The sequence below is a fragment of the Astyanax mexicanus genome, chromosome 21, assembly GCF_023375975.1.
Source record: "Astyanax mexicanus isolate ESR-SI-001 chromosome 21, AstMex3_surface, whole genome shotgun sequence".
NCBI lineage: Eukaryota > Metazoa > Chordata > Actinopteri > Characiformes > Acestrorhamphidae > Astyanax > Astyanax mexicanus.
In genome coordinates, this window is record NC_064428.1 from 26,066,855 (window position 1) to 26,083,479 (window position 16,625).

General features: G+C 37.2%; 1 long non-coding RNA gene across 1 annotated transcript; it reads right to left on the reverse strand.

Annotated features, from left to right (window-relative positions):
• Positions 1-298: 298 nt before the first annotated feature.
• Positions 299-16,325, reverse strand: LOC125785629 (uncharacterized). The gene is made up of 3 exons (XR_007427948.1): positions 14,436-16,325; positions 11,041-11,143; positions 299-1,696 (listed from the first exon to the last, which is right to left on the reverse strand). It is a non-coding gene; the product is annotated as an uncharacterized LOC125785629 (long non-coding RNA).
• Between the last annotated feature and the right edge of the window lie 300 nt (positions 16,326-16,625).

Consider the following 16,625-nt stretch of genomic DNA (forward strand, 5'->3'; position numbering starts at 1 on the left):
CGAGACAAGCTAGGTGCGGAAAAGACCGTTGCTGTGACTTTGAGCAGATCGGAGAAGAAAGATGGGCTTTGTTCCGAGCGAGAGACACATGGTGAGAGAGATACTGAAAGAGAGAGAGAGCGAGAGAGAGACAGACGGAAAGAGAGAGAGAGAGAAAGAGAGAGAGAGGAGCAGAGTCTTCTTTTTAGTTCTGTAGTTCAGTGGTGCTGTCTCTATTTACGCCTCCTTTTTTTATATTTGTCGCGGCAGGGCTTTGCTTGAAATTCACCTAAAGGGTCCAAATCAACGAAAACTGACATTTCTTTTATTTATTTTTATTAATGAGATTGATTTAGTGTGTTAACACAGTTTTACAACATAGTAAATTTGTTAGTGCTACATTAACACTAAATCTAGGAGAGCTAAGTAAACACTAACAATGTTTCCTAACAGTACATTTGCTGTGTAAGTTAAAAAGTCTGTAGAAGGAATAAATTAATTTCCACTGCCGATTGTGCACAGCATACTCTCAACCGGAAACAACCGCCCGCCTGGAGGATTGCACCTGAAGGACGTGGCCCAGTACAGAGTGCCAATCCATATATGAGCTTAATGTAAATGTAAATACGTACATTCTCAAACACTGGGACAATTTAAATTATCCAATTTATCCAGAATATCCAATCCAGTTGTTTTGGACTGCATGAGAAGTCCGGAGTTCACAGACAAAACACAAGCAGACACCTGTTAAGTCCATCTATAGCAAGTAAATTGAAAAAAAAAAAAAAAAAAGAATCATTTTTTAAAAACAATCCTTAAAACAATCCTTGTGTATTTTGTCACAACACTTTTTCCATATACACTTTATCAACAAAAGCATTGAGACAGAAACTGACTGCATTTACCAATGTTTGTGCAAGTCAGAGTGGTTGAGAGGTAGTCAGGATGTTGGATGATCACTACTCAACCTCATCCCCGACTCAAAAGTACTCAAAAGTACTGAATGGAGCGCCATCATTCCTAAAAATGTGCTTTTTTTTAGGGAAACCATATTAAAATGACAATATTTCTTTGTGTATCACAATGGTTCATGTCATTTTATATATATATATAAAAAACAGATTAACAGATTTTCTGTAACTGTAACAGTACAACAGTAATTTTTTTAAAAATGTCTAGTAATTTTACAGAGTAGGACAACTTGGAGCCCTATTCTTTTGGAAATACATCTTTACAGGGACTTTTTTTTACTTTAATCAAAGTAGTTAAATTAAACCTTCATTAGAAGGGTTGTACCCAAACATTTGGCCATATAGTGTCTAGAGCTGCCTCTTATTCATAGTTTTGTTTTGTCATGATTGTGTTAGTCTGGTCTGGCACAATATGGGGCAACCAATCAGAACATATGTCATTTACATATATATGAGTTTTGCTTTAAAGTTCCAGAAAGAAAAAACAGTTTAATTATAAGGCCTGAAGAGATTGGGAGGTTGGGAAATGGGCATGTAGAAAGATTTATGAGAGTTTTTGGTACACCTCAAAACAGTAAAAACAGACACAGTGTTCATAAACAGACCTCAAGAAAACAAAAAACACAAAGTACAGGAAAAAAAAAAAAAGAAATATATGGCTTAGACACATCAAGGCTATATTTTGCTGTATAAGCATCTGTTGGCTTCTTGTGTGATGTGACAATAGTCTGAACAGCTTCTGTGATCTGACAAGAGATGGAGAGAGAGAGAGAGAAAATGTGTGTCTGTACACGAATACACTCTTTCACTGTACAGTAAAAAGCACTGACCAGCAGTTATTATATGATATTAATGCTTTATCAATAATAAGTGACTATAAAGTCAGGATATATAAATGCATTATAGGTGCATACTAATTGAAAGGTCATTATACTTATTTAAATTTATACTGTACTTTGGTGGTTTGTCTGCCAGTGCATCAACAGTGGTCAGTGTTCTAAAATATTTTTAAAGAGGACATATTATACCTCTTTTTACACTCTATGGGCTATACACACCATGTTCAATAAGTTTTATTTTATTTTTTTTTTTTGCACAAAATCATTTACCAGCTCTATTCTTGCTACTTTCAGTCCCTTTTAGCAGGAGTTGTTTAAAGGCTCTGTCACTTTTATGCAAATAATCTGTTGCTGGCCATCCCATGTATATACGCTGAACATTTATCTCACGTTAGTGTTAGGTGGACTAAATGGCAAAACATGAACAAGCTAGAACTCAATATTTGAAAGTACTGTACTTACATCTGTCTCATCTACTGACTTGCCACGGACAGTAGGTATAGATCCCTCCTTCAGACGAAGTCTGCTGGCTAAACCTGCTGTGTACTGTCTGAGGTTCTCAAAAAAAACGACCATAATTCCAGTCATCTTGAACTGATCGAGTAAGTTTTTTTGAGCTTGGGGTGTTTATAATATATCCCTTTAAATTGTGGTTTTGAAACTGATACAAAGCTATACATACCATGCTAATTGGAGACGTAAAGCTTTAACTATCTATTAGCCCTATTATCCTCATCTTTCTTTGGTAAAAAATCAACTAAAAAAGCAAAATTTAGACACCTAATATGTCTTAGCCGACTGGCTGAATTTAGGCTAGACGGGCAACTGTGCACATTTGATTTAATTTAACAAATTTCGTGAATAACAGCGCAAATAAGAGAGAGCACTGATTGATTGAAGATTGATATGAGAGAGAAATGCACAGTAGCACATAAAATAATAAAAGGCTGTCGAAACTTCAGGCCTCAGAGCTGAACCCACCCCCACTGCCAAAACACTCCACCCTTCATGCTGAACTAAGTAGCCTTCTTACAGGCAGGCTCCACGGCACGACTTCAAAGCAGTGCCCCCCCTTTCCCCAGGGCAAAAACACAACGTAATTAGTATGTTGTTAATGGGCCATACTATTAGTGCCTTTAAGATAGTGAGGTTTTACACATTAGCCTGGTCTAATCACAACCAGACCTGGCGAGGGACTCATTTGAACCATGTGCTGGGGAGCAGACTCGCGAGGAACTGAGGAGGGCAGTAGCTTGCTTAGTACCGGTACACTGACCCAATGATATTCAGACCAGTTATATTTAGCTTGGGCATGTTTGGTTCAGTCAATGATAACATAATTTCCGGGGAAATTTATTAGATTTCTTCTATTTTTGAAAATTTGTCAGTTTTAGGTGTTTCCTGTAACGTTTTTAAACCTCAGAAAGACACCAGGTCATCTTCAGTGATTCAGTGAAGTTTTACTTTTGTGTTGATGAAGATAACCAACGAATCTGTGTGTGGAGACACCATTGTCATCACCAAGATGAACGGTTTGCTTGAAAATACACCGATACTAAGCCATAGCCAGACCCATTGCCAAACCTATCCCTGATTTAAAATGCTTAATATTCAATGCTACTGGACACTTTGTCAACACTCCGTCCAATCCCACCACAAAATCTGCAGAAACAGCAAGAGAATATTTCAGCCGAATGGAATGGATTATTTCAGGATAACTCCAAAGTCTGGTCTTGTGTGATTGGAAATAACTATGCAATGGCAAAGCAAAGATTTGCGATCGCAAAGTCAACAGACTGTTCTATAAGGACGTATCGTTTTTCTCCTCATCTTAGCTATGCTGAACATCCGACACACTCAGCTACTAGTGATGCCACAACACCAGGAGGGTGCAGACTAGCAAATGCCTCCTCCAACACCTGTGAAGTCAGCCACCGCCTCTTTTCAAACTGCTGCTGATGCAGTATTACCGAGTATCCTAACAGCGCACTTGGAGGAAAGCGCAGCGACTCGGCTGTGATACATCAGCTCACAGATTCCCTGTGCTGATTGACATTACCCTTTTGAGTGATGAAGGGAAAAAGCACCATCTACCCACCCAGAGAGAGCAAGGCCAATTGTGTATTCTCTAACTCAGGCTGCTGATAGCAAGCTGTATGAGCGGAATTCGAACCTCTATAAGGAGGTATCAACTCACTAAAGAACTGTTTGGGCATATAGAAAACAAACGTTTCATTTGGTGATATTGGCTCTCACTGTGGTTCATTACAATCCCTGATGTTTACAAATGGCTGTATAACCTTTTCCAGACTTTTAAACATCTTTCTGTCTCATCTTGATCATGGAGTGGGGTACAGCTTAGTAAAATCTTGTCACCTACTTCACATTGACAGAGAATGTATTTTATTGGTGTTTAAATTAAAAAGGCAGACAGTAATCAGGCTTTGCTGTGTCTGATTTAATTAATCCCAATTACTAGCTAGATTTGGTCAACTAGCTAAAATATGTTCTATATTCTTCCTCCGAAAACAACTCAACATGAATTGATTGTAGTTTAGTTTAGTAATAGATGTGTATAATGTGTATAAATATAGTTGAACCATTGAGCATATGCACAAATTACTGACACAACCCAAAAAAAACAGAAATTGTACATGGGGTTCATATATGTACATAAAGTAATTCTGCTTTCTACTAAAAGATCTTATAGGAAAACATCCAGTTCCTGATCTAAAATATAGTCAGGGAAAGTATTCTTTGCCTACTGTTGATTACAGACCCTAAGCAAATAAAATTATTATTGTTTGTGTTCTCTTTCTCTGAAGAGATATTATATAGTATAATCTGGTAGGGTTAGCTTTTAGCCTTGCACCTGACTAAACCCCAACTATCCCAGCCAACACACACTTACAATTACAGGTACCTACAGCTGAACTTCCAGTTAAACAGGGTTTCAGCTGATCGGCTAGTGCTTGCTCTTAGCCTTCATTGACTCGCTTCCATATATTCCAGAAGCAGTAGGTGTATTGGGGGTGTAAATATAATGAGTCAAGACTGTTATATAACAGTTTTTAAGTTTGGGAATTGTCCTGTTTTACAGAAATATTTTACTTTTGGACAAAACAGTGTTCAAAAGTTCAAATATGTCACTTCCATGTACTGAAATCTAATTATTCAACTTTGCCAAGATACAAATATAGCTTTAATTATTTATATCAATTTATAGGGCACATTTAAAACACTTCCAGGAAATGTACAGCACATACTGTATACATTTATACACAGCTTCATATATATAAATATATATCAATGCCTTCAGTTGTGTACATGTAAATGTGTAAATCCCTTTGTCAGTTTTGATCATCTGGGAAATGTAATGTATTCTCTAATCCCCATCATATAAATATAAATGTATTGTTAATTAAATGAATCCAAGCAATAATTTTTCATTCACTTCATTGAGGTTTGCAGGGTATAGATTACACACATATAATAGAAACAGTGACACACTCACAATCACAGTCAATACTAGTGATTCAAAGTGACAGATGCATTAGAGTCAGGAGGCCTGGCAGTGGAGGCCTCTCTCTCTCACTCCCTCTCCTGCTCTCTCGCTCACTCGCTCGCTCCCTCCCATCGGCCCAAAGCCTGTCGCTCCCCTACTTGCTCCAGGTCTGCTCCAATCTGGAGAGAGTTACTGCTGCCCAAATCTTTTATCTTTTAACAATGATCTAGGACAGGTTTCTTACAAGATAAGAAATTAGAAAATGAATGTTTAATGTTTTATTTTTTCTTATTAACATTAAAATGTTCTTGTGGAGTTCCACAGGGCTCCATTTTAGGATTGCTGAAAATGATTTGTTACGACAGTAATTAAGCGATTAAAGAAAAACAAAGCGTGGGTCTACATTCAGAGTTAAAAACAATGATTTTGCATCAAAGAAGCTTCATTCCATAATATATTTTAATTCAATTTATAGTTGAATTTATGTCACGTTAAAAAAAATCTTATTTGAGTCATATTAATGCAAAAAATCTGATTTGAGTTATATTAATGAAACAAAATCAGATTTGAGTCAGATTAATGATAAAAAATTCGATTTGAGTCAGATTAATAAACAAAATCAGATTTAAGTCATATTCAGGCAAAAAAAAGATTTAAGTCAAATTAATGAAACAAATCAGACCTGAGTCAAATTAATGAAATTTGATTTGAGTAAGATTCATAGAAACAAATCTGATTTGAGTTAAATTAATAGAAAAAGTCTGATTTGTCATAGTAAGGCAAAAAACTCAGATTTCAGTTCCATTGAGGTAAATTTTTTATTTGTGTCACAGTACGGCAAAAAATCTAAATAGAATCACATTAAAGCAAACAATAAGATTTGACTCCCATTTAGGCAAAACCAGGTATCAAATTACAATACGTCAATTTAGGCAAAAAAATCTGATTGAAGCCATATTAATAAAAAATCAGTTTTTAGTCACTTTAAAGGCAAATTGATTTGAGACACATTAAAAATCAGATTTAGGTCATTTTAGGACAAAAAAAGTCAGATTTGAGTTGCATTAAGGCAATACATCAGATTTCAGTTCCATTGAGGCACAAAATCTGATATGTGTTATAGTAAAGCAAAATATCAGATTTAAGTCACAATAAGTCACATAAGGCCAAGAAATCTGATTTGAATTGAATTGAAGTCACATTAAGACAAAAGCTCTGATTTGAGTCAGGTTAGAGCAAAATCAGATTTAAATCTTACGGTAATAAGAATCTGATTCAAGTCACTTTAAGTAAAAAAAAAATGTGATTTACGTCTTATTAAAGCAAAGAAATCAGACATCACGTCACATTAATTAGCTTAAGCCTGGTAATGTGAATAAAGCCTAATAAAGCTCCATCACCAAAACTAGTTAGACCAAACATGTGATTTTTAATTTTAGAACTACTCTAGATGAATGTATTTGCTGAGAGAACATGTGAAATCATTAATAACAGTTTAAAGAATGCTCTACTGATCATTCTGCATGAACCTATCGGCCTTCTGGACTCTCTTCAGCGTGATTGTCGTAATTTGTTTGTGTGAGTAAGCGGAAGCAGTCTGTAAGGGGGCAGTGCTGCACCTCCCTGTGCCCTACTGCGTGGTGTGTGTGTGTGTGTGTGTGTGTTTACTGTTGGGCCTTATGGCAGCAGAGTGGCACTGAGAAATGTAATTAAACCAACCCACCCACCCCCTACTCCTCTCTCCTTTTTGCTTCCCTTTCTCTCTCTATCCTTTTCTAATCTATCTCTCTTTCTTTCATTTTCTACTCTCTGTTTGTCTCATTCCTTTTCTACTCTCTGATTCTCTGTTTTTCCAATCTTCTTTCTCTTGCTCATCATCTTTCTTTTTCATGTTATACTTTATAACTTTCTCTCTTTTCCTTTTTCCCAATTCTGACTCTTTTTACTTTCTATTCTTTTCTAATCGCTTTCTTTCTCCCTATACTTTTTTTACGCCCTCTATCACCCTCTCTTTGTCTCTGTCCTTTTCTACGCCTCCTCTATTTTTTGTTTTCTATTCTCTCCCTCCTTCATTTTCTACTCTCTATTTTTTGTTCTCTCTTGCTGTATATTTTTCCTATTTTTCTCTTTTCATTTCCTCTCTTCCTTTTTTACTCTTTGTCTATTTATCCTCTCTCTCCCTCTCTCTCTCTCTCTCTCTCTCTCTCAGCCAGCCACTAGCTATATAGCATCTCTCTTTAACCTACTACCTATTGTTTCTTTTTCCACTCCATTTAACATCTCTTTCTCTCTCTCTCTCTCTCTCTCTCTCTCTCTCTCTCTCTCTCTCTCTCACAAACACACACACACACAAAACCTCTCTCGCTCTCTTTTTGTCTGCGGAACCTGTCAGTTTGCAGTTTTTACCGTTCTTATATCTTTTATTGCAGTTTTCTTTCTTTCTTCCTCTCGCTCTTGCTCTCTCTCTCTCTCTCTCGCTGTTTGAATAATACAGTAGTGGCAGTAGCTCAGGCGGGCGGATTGTCATGGCTTGTGTTTTGGCGCGAGTGTGTGTAGCAGCACCTTTCACGGCGAGGGTGTAGAGAGGGAGGGTGAGAGAGAGAGGGAGAGAGGGAGGAAGGGATGGATGGAGTTAGGGGGAGGAGGAGAGGGGAGGGAGGAAGGAGGCAGTGATGACACTGCATGGTGAAGTCATCCCCATGACATCATCCTCTGGGCTGGAGCCAAGAGAGCCAGCAAGTCTTTCAGCCGCTCTCTTTACTCGCATTGGTTTGGTGTGTGTGTGTGTGTGTGTGTTTTCATATATTCTCAGGACAAAAAAAAAATCCTTTGTAGAAAGAACAGTAGCGACTAACATGCAATGTCAAGTTATTACATGCACATAAAGCAATTACAACATGTTATATTATAGTAATTACATATATATAACATGTATAGCATGCTGTTATTATATACATATATTTTTGTAATTGTATATATAATATATACTAGACATATTACAATTAGGTATGTATATAATAATAATATACATGACCTTACATTCTAAAAACAAACCTGTGTATGTCTGACACACACACACACACACACACCCTCTTTGTCCAAATTGCTTTTTTCTTTTGTTTGCACTATTTTTCCCCTCCCTTTTGCGCTTCCCTCTCTCTCTCTCTCTCTCTCTCTCTCTCTCTCTCTCTTTCTCTCTCTCTCTCGTAGTGCCCCAGGGCTTGTGCTCCTAGATGAGTTTGAAAGCTGCAGCTCTGTCTCCAGTTTTTTTACCCACTCTACAACTTTCTGAACTAAAACTCCACTGTAGACCAAGCCTAAATTTACACTCATCATCAAAGTAATAGTTGCAAAAATAGCTGCACACAGAAATAAGTGTTGGATTAAAATGCAATTCAAAAGGAAGATAAAGGTTACCAGGAACAATAAATCCTTAAACAGTTAGCTTGCAATGCATGTGTAATGCAAAATGCCAGAGATATCAGCATTGGAGTTGTAGAGGTTCCTAATGGTGTCCTGTGATAATCCATCCCATGCAACTTTTTACTCAGTGATAAAACTCTTGCATCCGGACTGCAATTGAAAAAACACGAGGACCAGTGAGTTTTTGGCTTTCTCTGTCACATGACATCGCATTCAGTAGCTCCTCCATTTCCACTTGCTGTAGTGTTTATGTGAATCTCCTTGGAAACGTGCACACAAAAAGTGTAATTACGGTGCGTGGCAGTGGACAAATAGCTATTTTATTAAACACGAGAATACAAAACCCAGAGACGCGAGTCCGGACGGGACTAAAATTACCTTACGACCACGAAGTTCAGAGAAAAACAGTAGGTAACTCAGCCTGTAATTTTCTTTTGAGTCTGAGTAAAAGACATACATGGTCGTTCCGAACAGGAATAAAATCACAGAGGACCCCCTTATAAAAGAGAAAATTACCCCAGGACCCCTGAGAAACTAATCCCATTTGGATAGGGCTATAGAAGATTAAAATTAACAACCACAATGGACAGTGCAGTGCAACAGATGATAATGATCGTGAATGATGACTTCTAGCTACAATTGTATGCAAAGACAATTAACTCACTGAAAGGAGGCAGTGGTGTTATCCACTGCACCACACCAAGCACACATTTCATGCAGAAGGCTCCACACACATGTCCCACAGGTCAGTGCAGCATTCTTTTGTTTCCAAGAGACATGGCAAAAGTCATGGGACACTAGTTACTAGTTTTTGTCCTATAACTAAAGGTCTGAATTTTTGCACAGTACTGTATATGGGAAATTTACAAAGACCACACTACAACTAAACACACCTTCCCCCCTAATCCTGTCTCCCCCGCCACACTCTGCCCTGAAAACCCACTTCTCGCAGGGAGTGAAGAGCAGGGCTGTCTCTCCTTCCTCAGCCTTTCAGAGCCGGAGCCGGAGTCACGAGACACTTCAGTCTGTTTTCTCCAGACACTGACTGTTCTTCCTCCCTTTCTATTTACCATGTGCTCTCACTGTTATTGTCTGCTGTCTCTCGCTCTCTCTGTCTGTCTGTCTGTCTGTCTGTCTCTCTCTCAATGCCTGTTATTCTCTCCCTCGCTATGTAAATAAGTCCACATGTGGCAACAGAGGAGGTTTGTTCTCTTGCTAAGTATAACATTGGGTAACAGCGTCAGAAAAAACACTGCCATTGCACTGGAGTGTTTCCTGAAGGCATGCATTACTATAGTCGCATTTTCAGTCTGCACTGACCACATAGTGGCCAAGTATTACACTGCATTACAGCTATTAAACAGCTCTTTGATTTTACCAAATTGAAAATCTCTGGAATATAATCAAGTAGAAGATGGATGATCACAAGCCATCAAACCAAACTGAACTGCTTGAATTTTTGCACCAGGAGTAAAGGCATAAAGTTATCCAAAAGCAGTGTGTAAGACTGGCGAAGGGGAACATTCCAAGATGCATGAAAACTGTGATTGATTTCTGAACTTTATGAATATGAACTTGTTTTCTTTGCATTATTTGAGGTCTGAAAGCTCTGGATCTTTTTTGTATTTTAACCATTTCTCATTTTCTGCAAATAAATGCTCTTAATGACAATGTTTTTATTTGGAATTTAGGAGAAATGTTGTCTGTAGTTTATAGAATAAAACTACAATGTTCATATTTTTTTTTATTTAGACTAGACTGAGTAGCTAAATTAAAATTATTAACTACAGATACACTACACTGTAAAACAACTGTTATTTTCTGGTAGCAAGAGTAAAAAGGCAATTTTACCACTTTTTTACCATGGTTATTTTCTGTCACTCCTGCTACTTACATATGTTCATTTGTCAATGTACTTACACTAACACTTTACCGTAAAGGTTCATAAAAAAACAGTACTTACAGTTACAGTAATAAACATTATTAAATGGTTAAAAGTAAAATGTCTCAACAAATTAATTTATTGACACTAGCTAAGACATTAATATTTAATATAACTAGATTTTAATGCTTAAATGTTGTAAGTAATGATGAACTGTGCATTAGTTCAATAAAATCTAAAATAAAAAAATGAAAAATCCTGATTAATTATTTTCTGGCATTATCTGCCATATAAACTGTATAACTACAGTGTTTTTAAAAAGATACTTCAGATTTTTTATTTTATGGTTAGTCTGTCAGCTAAAATCTGTTAAAACAGAATGTATAAACATGAACCTGTTGACACTGTGTGTGTGTGTGTGTGTGTGACAGTTCCACTAACCGGTTGACTTGGTTTGAACCTGCAGAACCAGATTATCAGGGCCACTCCCTTGGAGAGCTGCCATAGCGATAGTCTCTACAGCGATACAGCTCTGTGCTGCTCTCTGATTGGCAGAAGAGAATCCTGGTTTGTAGTAATTCATGTTTTGATTCGCTGACTGTTTTTTACTCCTACTTGCTTTGTAACTAACGTGAAGTTACAATTTTTACAGATATTTTTCACATATTTTTTAACAATGTAACTAATGATTCATACATTGAGAAAAGAAAAGCTGGGGAAATCTATGAGACAGAGGACAGAAATGGAGGGAGATAAAAAGGAGAGGAGAAAAAGAGGGAGATAGAGGAAGAAGAAGTTAGTATATACTGAATTTGAATAAAGAAAGTGAGAAGCTATTTGACTTGAGGAGGTGAGAAACAAATAAATAAAGAAGAAAAGGGGGTATATATGAGCGAGGGAAAAAAGGGAAAAGGAAGGACAGATGAACAAACTGAAAAAAGAGAAAAAAGAGAAAGAGGGAAAGAGAGATGACCTTGAGAGATAGAGAGGGAAAAAGTGTAGAGAGAGATAAAGGTAAACTGAACCTGAATGAGAGAGAGAGGGATAGAGAGATAAAGCTTTATTGACCTTGAGAGATAGAGAGGGAAAAAGTGTAGAGAGAGATAAAGGTACACTGAACCTGAACGAAAGAGAGAGAGAGAGAGAGAAATTTATATTAAACTTAAAAGATAGACAGGGAAAAGGTGGTGAGAGGAAAAAAAGACTAAACGAGAGAGAGAGAAGGAGAGAGCGAAAGAGAGAACGAGAGAGAAAGGTATACTAAACTTAAAAGACAGAACAAAAGGAAAGAAAGAAAGAAAGGAAGAAGGTATAGATGGAAGATGATAATAAAGTTACAGCATCTTTCTATTCCTGTTATACTTAAAAGAGAGAGAGAGAAAGAGAAAAAAGAGAGAGAAAGGCTAAATATGAAGCAGGAGAGGGTTAGGAAAATAGGCACAGAGTGAAAATAAAAGAAAGAGAGATAAACAAATTAAATATTACCCATTGAGCATACAAACAAACAAATAAATAAAAATGCAAGATTTTGAGGCCTGTAGTTAGCCTTCAATAGCATAATGTGCTTTCAAGTGTGTGTGTGTGTGTGTGTGTCTGTTTGTGTCTTTGTGTGTGTGTGTGACCTTTCAGCAGTGTGCAGTAGCTGTGTGTCTGGGTATCAGTGGTGTTTCTTTAATGTCTGAACTCTCTGTGTTGTGTAATTATTTTGTACTGTGACTGAGAGAGAGCAGATATTCTCAAAATACACCAAACAGATTCACACAGTATCTCCATCTAATCAATACTCACACCCTATAATCAATACTCACACCCCGTAATCAATAACCACAGACCTCCTCTCCGAAAATATTGCCTCTTTTAACAGCTTTTGGAAATTTTGTGGGGGTAAGTGTGGTTCTCTGTGTGAGTGACTCAGTACAGTTGTGAGTCATGAGTGTAATACTATCTATAACACACACACACAGACACACATGCACATGCATGCATCCTGAACACATATTGGTATGCACATATACACAAAACACACATATACACACATAATTGTGGACACCCCTTCTAATGATTTGGCTTTTGTAACTGAAAGCGATCAAATCCTCACAGTGATGCTCCTCCATATATAACCTTCTGAGCTACTTAATGCTGTGAACCATATTTTTGTCAAATCATATAAGATTACTCTGCTGCCTCAATCCACAGGCTTCTTTCTCAGCTTGTCCAGAATGTGTGTATAAAATACATTCTCAAAGGTTGGATAAAAATGTGAATAAAGCCCTATCCGAACAAGATCAGTTTTCACACTTCTTCTCAGCGATAAAACTCTTGCATCCGGACTACAACTGAAAAAACAGGAGGACCAGTGAGTTTTTTGGCTTTTTTGGTCACATGGCATTGCACTCAGTAGCCCCTCCATTTCCACTCACTGTTTTGTTTACATGGATCTCCTTGGAAACGTGTGCCCAAAGTGTAATTACTGTGTGTGGCAGTGAACAAATAGCTATTTTAAGATAGATAGATAGATAGATAGATAGATAGATAGATAGATAGATAGATAGATAGATAGATAGATAGATAGATAGATAGATAGATAGATAGATAGATAGAGAGATAGATAGATAGATAGATAGATAGATAGATAGATAGATAGATAGATAGATAGATAGATAGATAGATAGATACTTTATTGATCCCCGGGGGGAAATTCTTGAATAATAAACGTGAGGTGACGAAACTCAGAGATGTCCATCCGGACAGGACTAAAATTACCAGAGGACCACGGAGTTCAGTAGGGAATTCAGCCTGTAATTTTCTCAGAGGACTTGGTAGTTTTGGACGGGAATAAAATAACAGAGGAGCCCCCATAAAAGAGAAAATTACCCCGGGAAGCTCTAAGAAACGAATACCATCCAGATAGGGCCCGGGATCAAAAATGCCAATTCATGCTGCTTTAAGCTGTGTTTATACAAAAAATGGAGTCATATGATTAGAGTAAGGGTGATGATGCACATGCAGGAGTGTTCTCTTTCCTTTCTTCTTGTAGAAAGAACACTGCTCAAGGCAAACAGCAATAAATTTAGCGTTAATGTATTTTTGCACATCCAGTTACACAGAGGGAACAAGGTGTGGTGATACCACTTTTAGAGTCTGTTGACTGACTGGGTTTACATAAAAACCAATGGAAAAAATGAAAGCTGCTGGAACTACTTATGCACTGTGATACATACAGGTTTGGTTAACAAAAAAAAAAACTCACACAGTTAGACTATGTGAGTGTCTTATACAGTTGGTTTTCTGCTATAAGGATTTTTTTATGGATATTTATTAAAATAATAATAATAAAGTAACTGATTACACACATCAAGCACTTCTGTCTATCAAAAGATTTCCCCACACCGGGAGGATATTGCTGGGATTTGAATTTATGATCTCACACTTTATTAGCAGCAGTTAGACAGTAGGGCCACCCTACAGCTTTAAAATTAAACTATACGAAAACACAGTTCTAAATAATTGCACTTTTTTACCTTTTTCCAACACAGCTTTAAAAAGGTGCAACTGTCTAACTGCCCGACTGCCAGAGGCCTACCCAGCAGATACAAATTAAAGTAATTGAAAAAGAGAGCTAAGTCAATTTGAGTCAACTCAAGAACACTTCGGCCCGACCATTTTTACACTGTGTGATCAACACAATAATGCTGTACATTACTATTCAATTTAAATGCAGCTCTAACCTGTACTGTTTCCCTTATATCACTCCTACAGTAGTAAATTGGTGAGCCAGTAGGCCTGGAGCATTATGGGAAATCTGTGGGGGGGCATCACAAAGGATAGTCACTCACCCAGAGCAGACTGCAGACTGGACATGGTTCAAGGGTTTACACCTTCTCTCTCTCTCTCTCTCTCTCTCTCTCTCAGCTCTCCCTCCTCCCACATTAATCCTCTCTGCTGGTTTGGGTCCAGTGAAATCATGGATCCATGTAGGGGCCTGCTCCTGCAGCTTTGGTGTAAAACACAAACACACACACACACTCTTCCTACCGCTCTGGCTCTTCTCATGTCATCATATCTAACCGTATGTTCTGCCTCTTTATTAAAATGCATATACTGCATTATTCAAAATCTTTCAGTGGCCACTTAGAATCCACACCATCTGTAAAGCTTTACACACTGAAGCAGTAGTTCTCCAATTCCCATGATCTGAAATGATGTTAATCAGACAAAGCATGGTTGCTGTTCTTTTATTTAGTTTGAAAAATTAAACATTTTAAATTAACTGACATAAAAATACATTTACACATGCATAAATACTGATCATGTTTTTTGGTTTACCATAGCAAACACTCATTAAGTGAAGATTAAGCCTTTTCTTTATATGGTAAATGCAACCCAAATTTTAGTTACACTGAACAAAGCTCATGTCAACTCAAATATCAAATTCAGCTTAGCTCATATTAGTTCAACTTAACTCATTTCATCTCACCTCACCTGAAAATCTTGACTCAGCAAACCTATTTTTTTTTCAGTACAGCTCAACTCATCCCAACACACCTCAAATCAACTCAGCGAAAATCAGCTCAACTCAACCCAGCTCATATCAGCTTCGCTGAGCACAACTCAACTCCTCTAAACTCAACTCATATCAGCTAAACACAAATCAGTTTATATGAGCTCAACTCAAATTAACTTAGATTATAACAACTTTAACTCAATTAAAATAAGCACAGCTCCGCTCAACTCAACACAACTTATGTGAGCTCAGCACAAATCAGTTGAGCACAAATAAGCTCAAACCACATTAACTTAACTCATATCCACTCAACTAAAGTCAGATTTACAAACTCAAGTGAAATCAATACAGCTCGAATCAGCTTCACTAAACACAGTAGAACACGACTCAACTCCTCTAAACTCAACTCATATCAGCTCAACACAAAGTAGATTTTATGAGCTCAAATCAAATTAACTTGTCTTATATCCACTCAACTCAAATAACACTTCTCAGCTTAACTCAACTGAAATCAACAGAGCTCAAATCAGCTTCACTAAACACTGCAGAAAACCATTCAACTCCTTTAAACTCAACTCATATCAGCTCAACACAAATTAGTTTATATGAGCTCAAATCAAATTAACTTGTCTCATGTCCTCTCAACTAAAATCAACACAGCTCATATCAACTTAACTCAACACAGCAGAACACGACTCAACTCCTCTAAACTCAACTCATATCAGCTCAATACAAATCAGTTTATATTAGCTCAAATAAAAAATAAATTAGCGCATATTAACTCAGCTCAACTGAAATGAACACAGCTCAGCTCAACTCGACCCAGCTCACATCAGCTCAACTTCTCTAAACTCAACTCATATCAGCTCAGCACAAATCAGTTTATATGAGCTCAAATGAACTTAGCTCATATCAACTCAGCTCAGCTAAAATCAACTTATATCAACTCAAGTTAAGATAATTATATATATTTAATCTTACATATGTGCACTATGCAAACCCCAACCCCCTTTTTTATTTCTTATTTAAACACAAAATCAGTCCTTTACATTTTGTGAACATTTACATCATGATGAACAGACACATAGTAAATGTATTGGAATTAAATCTCTTTGGGAGATTTTTGTTTGTTTTTTGTTTTATTATTTTATGACCATTTTGAGGGTTTTATGGACAGTACTGTAAATATCACTTTATAAATATGATTAGTCTTGAAACTGATGGCATCTCAAATAGGCCTCTTTCTCTTCCACACTCTCACTCATTCTTTTTCTCTTCTTCACTCATACTCTCTATCTTTATTCAGCAATAAACGTAGAAACGAATGAGTCAGGTGTATGAGTGTGTGTGTGTGCTGTGTATTGGTGTAGAATTACAGTGCAGTGTGTTCATTCTGAGGGGATGGATTGGTGGAGTGTTTCCCCCCAGCCTCCACACGGCTGTGCTGTGGGCTGCTGTTAGCATCCTCTGCTCTCTGGCTTTCTCTACAGCTCACCTCACTCTCTCTGTGTTCTCTCTCTCT